Source organism: Chiloscyllium plagiosum, chromosome 4 (genome assembly GCF_004010195.1).
Source record: "Chiloscyllium plagiosum isolate BGI_BamShark_2017 chromosome 4, ASM401019v2, whole genome shotgun sequence".
In the NCBI taxonomy this organism is placed as follows: Eukaryota; Metazoa; Chordata; class Chondrichthyes; order Orectolobiformes; family Hemiscylliidae; genus Chiloscyllium; species Chiloscyllium plagiosum.
The window spans coordinates 31,426,526-31,433,528 of NC_057713.1; the positions used below are offsets into that span (position 1 = coordinate 31,426,526).

The window sequence follows — 7,003 nt, forward strand, 5'->3', positions numbered from 1 at the left end:
TGGACTACTTTCTAAACGGTGAGAAAATTTGTAAAGCCAAAGTACAGAGGGATCTGGGAGTGCTAGTCGAGGATTCTCTAAAGGTAAACATGCAGGTTGAGTCCGTGATTAAGAAAGCGAATGCAATGTTGTCTCTTATCTCAAGAGGGTTGGAATATAAAAGCAGAGATGTACTACTAAGACTTTATAAAGCTCTGGTTAGGCCCCATTTGGAGTACTGTGTCCAGTTTTGGTCCCCACACCTCAGGAAGGACATACTGGCACTGGAACGTGTCCAGCGGAGATTCACACGGATGATCCCTGGAATGACAGGTCTAACATATGAGGAACGGCTGAGGATACTGGGATTGTATTCGTTGGAGTTTAGAAGATTAAGGGGAGACTTAATAGAGACGTACAAAATAATACATTGCTTGGAAAAGATGGATGCTAGGAAAGTGTTTCCGTTAGACGAGGAGACTAGGACCCGTGGACACAGCCTTAGAATTAGAGGGGGTCATTTCAGAACAGAAATGCAGAGACATTTCTTCAGCCAGAGAGTGGTGGGCCTGTGGAATTCATTGCCACGGAGTGCAGTGGAAGCCGGGACGCTAAATGTCTTCAAGGCCGAGATTGATAGATTCTTGTTGTCTAGAGGAATTAAGGGCTACGGGGAGAACGCTGGTAAGTGGAGCTGAAATGCGCATCAGCCATGATTGAATGGCAGAGTGGACTCGATGGGCCGAATGGCCTTACTTCCACTCCTATGTCTTATGGTCTTATGGTCTTATGGTCTTTAATCTGACAGTCACCATGCCACAGGTGAGGGGAGAGGTTGAAAAGGATAATCCTCATAGTAACCTCAGCTAATGTGGGAAGTGAACCTGTGCTGTTGGCATCACTCTGCATTGCAATTTTCTTCCAACATGGCTGCTTAGAGGTATGCTACTGCTTAATCTTTTGGTGCCAGTAAAGGTGGCTGGAAAGACAAAAAAGATTCAACAGAAATGTCAGTGATAACAAAACAGGGTCTCCAAAAAGGGCCTAGAACCTTTAAAATCCATGGTTGGATGATTGATTGAAAGATCGTCTTTTCAACAGGGAAACTGAATGTATTGGGGACCTGGGTTCAGGATAGCTGCCTTGCACTAGCCCTGCATAATGAACAACAGAGACACCTCCCAACTGAACCTGTACCTTCCAGCAATATCCCCAACTGAAAATGGACTCCTTTCTGGCATATGTTATGGTTCAGCCAGTTATTACTGCATATACTGTAAACACTGCAAAAGGCATTGTGAGTTCTATAATTATTTTCAATGTTCATCAGTAATATTTCCTACTTTTGTTGGATTTGTGTTCTATTTCTTCGATTTTGCTATTTTCTATATTTTTTTTAAATTTGTGAACCTTTGAAAGAAAACTTCATTTCACCATCTGCCTTGTGTAAGGTGTTCAGGATCCTGCAGCAGCTGTGTGTTAGGTGGGAGATTTCAAGACTAGGGGGCATATTTTTAAGGTGAGCAGAGAAAGATTTAAAAAAGACATGAGGAGTAAATGTTTTACACGGATAGTGGTTTGTATGTAGAATAACCTTCCAGAGGAAGTGGTAGATGAGTGTACAGTTACAATGTTTAAAGACGTTTAGATAAATGCATGAATAAGAAATGTTTGGAGGGATATGGGGCAAGTGCAGGCAGGTGGGACTAATTTAGTTTGGGACTATAGTTGGCATGAACTGGTTGGATTGAAGGATCTGTTTCCATGCTGTATGACTCAATGACTCTGACTCTAACCAGTGGAGAGTTAGCCCCAATACCTTTTCATTCCAGTTCTGCTGCAGTCCCTTGAGGCCACATTAGATTGACTGCAGCCTTGTAGTCAAAGACTGTCACTCTCACCTCACCTCTGGAATTCAGCTCTTTTGTCCATGATTGAACCAATGAGGTCAGGAGCTGAGTGACCCTGGTGGAACCCAAACTGGGTGGCACTGAAGCAGGTTAATGCTGAGCAGCTGCTGCTTGATAGTATTGTTGGTGACACCTTCCATCACTTTAAATGATTGAGAATATATTGATAGGGCAGTAAATGGTCATGTTGGATTTGTCCTGCTTTTTGTTTGCGAGACAAACCAGAGTAATTTTCCACATTGTCAGGTAGGTTCCAGTGTTGTTGCTGAATTTGAACAGCTTGGCTAGGGGTGCAGAAAGTTGAGGGACACATGTCTTTAACACTATCACTAGAATGTTTTTAGGGTCAATTGCCTTTGTAGTATCTAGTGTCTTCACTGTTTCTTGATATCACAGGAGTGAGTAGAAATGGCTGAAGACTGGCATCGTGTTGTTGGAGAAATCTGAAGATTGCATTGGAGTACAATTCTACTGTTACTGATAGCCCCCAACACCTCATAGATGCACGGACCTGAGTTACTAGATCAGTATGAACCTGTCCCATTTAGCACAGTGGATAATACCATACAACATAATGGTGGGTTTTCTCAATCTGAAGGCAGCACTTTACCTCCATAAGGCCTGTGCGGTGGTCACTCTTACTGATACTGTCATGGACAAATGCACCTGCAGTTGGCAGATTGGTAAGGATGAGGTCAAATATGTTTTTCTCTCTTGTTCGTTCCCTCAGCGCCTGTCCTTCAGGACCCGACCAGCTCAATCAATAGCTGTGCTGCTGAGCCACTCTTAGTGGTATACTTTTTTTGCAGAAAATGTTAGGCATTTTAGATGGAGGCATAAGGACGGGTAATAAAAATTAGATGAAACAATCTTGAAGAGTATGGAGGAACAGAAAGACATATGGTTTGCATACACAAATCTTTGAAGGTGTTAGAAATAGCAGATATGGATTCATTTTAAGATCATATGATATCAAGAGTCCACTTGCCAACCAGCCTGCACTCGTCTCTCAAAAAATATAAATGCTGTTTTTCTCCTTGAATTGGGATTATTGTCAACTGTTGGGATGAGTGAAGTCATAAAGCTTAAGCAAATTTATCTTTTTTCAGTAATAGTCAAGTTCTGCTATATCAAGCAACGACTTTATAATTCAAAGGAATAGAGTTAAAAAGCAGGAAAGCTATAATAAAATGTGTAATGACTGGTTAGATCTCACTCAGAGTATTTTGCTCAAATATGGATACCACACTCACGAAGGACCCTGGGGAGTGTGCATAAAAGATTTACAAGAATGCTGCCAGGTGGAAAAACTTCAAAAATGTGTTGAGAGTGGAAAAGTTGAGATTATTCTCCTTTGAGGGGTAAAGGGTAGGAGTAATTTAGTAGAATTGTTCGAAATTAAGAACATTTTGATTGAGCACACTGGGAAAGAATGTTTTCCATTGCCAGAAGGGTTAGTAAACAGAAGACACAAATTGAAGGCAAGTATTAAGAAAAAGACAGCAGAACGATGAGAGGACATTTTTTAAACATAGCAGCTTGTTATGATCTGGCTGAAAGAGTTGTGGAAGCAAATTCAAAAAACTTCCAAATGGGAATTAGACAAAATCTTGGAACACAAATTACCTGTGCATTTATTGAATTCTCTGTTAAGACTTTGTTATGTGGAAATTGGCTGCATCATTACACAACAACAAGTACTTCACATTCATTAATTGTCACATTCTGACAAGTGGTATGGGAAGTTCTTTCTTTCCTGTCAATAGCAAGCTATTCAATCTTGTTGAAGCTTAGCGTTCAGATCTCAAAAAGATCTCCATCGTGACATGATAACTAATGGATCCATGTCTCAGCTTAGATAGCTCTATTATGTCCATAGATCTTAAGAGATCACAGTCGATTTGTTGTTTTATCGCTGCACTTCACTGCCTCTTAATTAATCAAAACTTGGCCTATCTTCATAATCATTCAGAACGATTACAATGCGAGACCATTTTTATTGGTTTGAATTATCCACGTAACTGTAATACTCCTCCACATATTTTCCACACAAGTTAAAGCTTGCTTCTTATTGAATTTGAGCTTCAAAAGGACTTGGTAGCAAACATCAAAGCAAGTTATTATTGGGAGACTACCGAGAGAGTTCTTCAAAGGAGAATTTTATAGTAATATAACATGCAGAAAATATAAAATAACTGATTTATTTTGAGAGATCCTGCAGAAAGGAACTTGCCCTAATCAAAAATAAGCTTTACCATAACATTGTACACCAGGTGGAAAATTTACATTTTTAAGAGATACAAGAAGGGCAATCCAACAATCTCTCACTCTAATCTCTCTCAACCAAAATAAAGAAACAGAAATAGGCCATTCAGCCCCTCAAGCCTGCTTCATCATGAAGAAGGTCATGATTGATCTCTCTTACGTATAATTTATTTAGAACAGTGTTTTAGCAAACAGTTGGTTTGTTGTGGACAACAGCAACAATAATAAATTCCATTCCTAAAGCACATTTAATGTCCCATAATAGTGGCCCACAGTGGGTGGGACAGTGGCTCAGTGGTTAGCACTGCTACCTCTCAGTGCTAGGGGCCTGGGTTTGATTCCAGCCTCGGGTGACAGTCTGTGTGGAGTTTGCACATTCTCCCCGTGTCTGCGTGGGTTTCCTCCCACAATCCAAAGATGTGCAGGTTAGGTGAATTGGCCATGCTACATTTCCCATAGTGTTAGGTGCATTAGTCAGAGGGGAATGGGTCTGCGTGGATTACTCCTCAGAGGGTTAGTGTGGGCTTGTGGGACCAAATGGCCTGTTTTCACATTGTAGGGAATCTAATCTAATTATCTTTCTTCCATTGTGTGGGCGCAACTCAGGTAGAGCACATCCATTTGTGATCCCCTCATGACTTGTTTAAATGTGCCTGAACAAAGACCCAATATGCATAGATGCAAACACCTCGACAAAGCCTTTTGACTGGAAATGGGAGTGGAAATCCAACTGTTGTTATCGGGTTATCGAGTTCTATAGTCACCAACTCCACAGCTTTCCATTTGCCCATTTCTCTGAGTGCCATTCTTAAGAGAGCAATATTAAGCAGCAACCATCCTCAACTGCTATAAATACAATCTAAGTGTGTGAATTTGCTTTGGGCAGTATTCCAAACCGAGATGATATTTCTGAAACTATATTTGGGAAGAACAGTGGATTGATGTTTGATATCACAGATCGCTGCCTTTTCTTTGTTCTGTTAGAAGTTCCTCAGATGCAAAACAAAGGAAAATTCATCGTGAACCTAAAGAAAGCTCTTCTCCATAGCTCTCTTTTTCTTTTCTTGCAGGCAAAGACCACGAAGGAGAAGAAGACACTGAAGGTGGCCCTCCAGTTCCAGTCATTCTGACCTGAAGAGCAGAGTATTGGAATTGCATGTATCTGGTCACAGAATAAGCTGGTGTGAAACAATGCGGAATACATGATGATTTGACATCGAAATCCAACCAAATATGAACATCTGCACAATAAGGACATTGGGCTCTTCCACCTTGTCATGCCTGTCATCTCCAGAAGACTTTTCAAGGTTTGTTACTGAGTGCTGTACCAATAAGATGAACATTCTTCAGAGATCACACGGTTTGAGTAATCACTGTCAAATAACTCATGAGGATGTTGAACATGGGGAGCATCACCTTCTATATGAAAGAGCACAGCAGCATCAGGCACTACAAGCAAGACAGGACTTAATTGATACCCAGTTACAACAGATGAAAGAGATCACTTATTGACTGTAATATGTTGTTGATTGATAAATGGTCCATTTTTGTTCTGAGAGCAGCTTGTGTTTGCTTTTTATTTGTTTTTTTTCTGTTGATGAATAAAAATGACTGCTTAGAAGCCTTTCCCGTAAATAGTGGTCCAACAATGAACAGTGATAATGCCAGATCTCTGTGGCAATTGATGAGAGAATAGCAAAGACTTAGAGTGGTTGTAAAGTAAATATAACTGAGGTAAACTGAGTGGTTTGTGTTTAAATGGTGATAAATATAGGAATAGTTTGTTTTGTTCACACATGGCTGTCAGTGGCTGGGCCAGGATTATTTTCTCATCTCTAATTGCCTGGAGGGCAGTTAAAAGTCAATCACATTGCTGTGGGTCTGGAATCACATGGAGGCCAGAACAGATAAGGATGGAAACTATCCTTCCCTAAAGCACACTAATGAACCAGATGAGTTTTCCGACAATTGACAATGGTGACAGAGTTGACATTAGACTAGCCTTTTATTCCAGATATTTGTTGAATTCACCATCTGCCATGGTGGAGTTTTAACCTCATGACCTCATACCATTAGTCTGGGGTTTTCAGTTACTAATGCAGTGACATTAACATTACACCATTGACTTTGCTGTGCATTTGTATGACTAAGGAGGTATCAGCCATGCCACGTAAATGCTCTTTGAGGCATTGGTTTGTGGGTTGCTGTCCCAGTATGTGAAGAGCAACTCTATACTTGCAGTTTTTGACCAGGTGCCCTATTGGGTTTCAAAAATGGTGCTGCACTAGGTGTCCTCAGAAGTACCATGAGTAGCAAGTAGGCATGGTGATAGGAAATGAGGTGAATGTAGGATGTTAGCTCAAGAAAACCCATTAGGCTCATAGAGAGAAACCCTCTATGCAGTAGAAATGGCACTTTTCTACTGGTAGAAATTCTGGTAAAATTCAGCCATTTGTGTTCAGCTCCTCTGTGCTGTAGCTTAGCAGGTAGGCGGTTTGAGGTGATGGCATCTGATGCCTCTTCTAAAGCTGCTGCTGCTGCTGCTGGTGCTGATATTGTTGGTCTCACTCCTGTCATTCTTCATCGGAGTCCAAGTTAGAGATGTGCAAGGTGTCCCCAAATAGCTGAGAAAGCTGACAGCTTAAGTGCAAATCAAAGTCAAAGAATATCAATGTCACAGGACTGACCTTGAAGGTCTTTGAAATTTGGAAATCACACTCTCAGAACAAATGCTGTGAGTAGCAGCCTTTTAATTAGTCAAAGAAGTAGCTGTCATAGTTTTGTCTTGGAAAGCCTTCCTGAATGTTGATTACTCAGTCCCGTAAGTGTGCACTATTCTCTTACTTTGG

The 7,003-nt window shown here is 40.9% G+C and overlaps 1 long non-coding RNA gene across 1 annotated transcript in view; it reads left to right on the forward strand.

Moving 5' to 3' along the window:
* Positions 1 to 5,759, forward strand: part of LOC122549543 — a 20,365-nt gene extending 14,606 nt beyond the window's left edge. Inside the window, exon 3 of the long non-coding RNA XR_006311566.1 lies at positions 5,225 to 5,759. This is a non-coding gene — a long non-coding RNA (uncharacterized LOC122549543). The remainder of the gene's footprint in view (positions 1 to 5,224) is intronic.
* Positions 5,760 to 7,003: the final 1,244 nt, after the last annotated feature.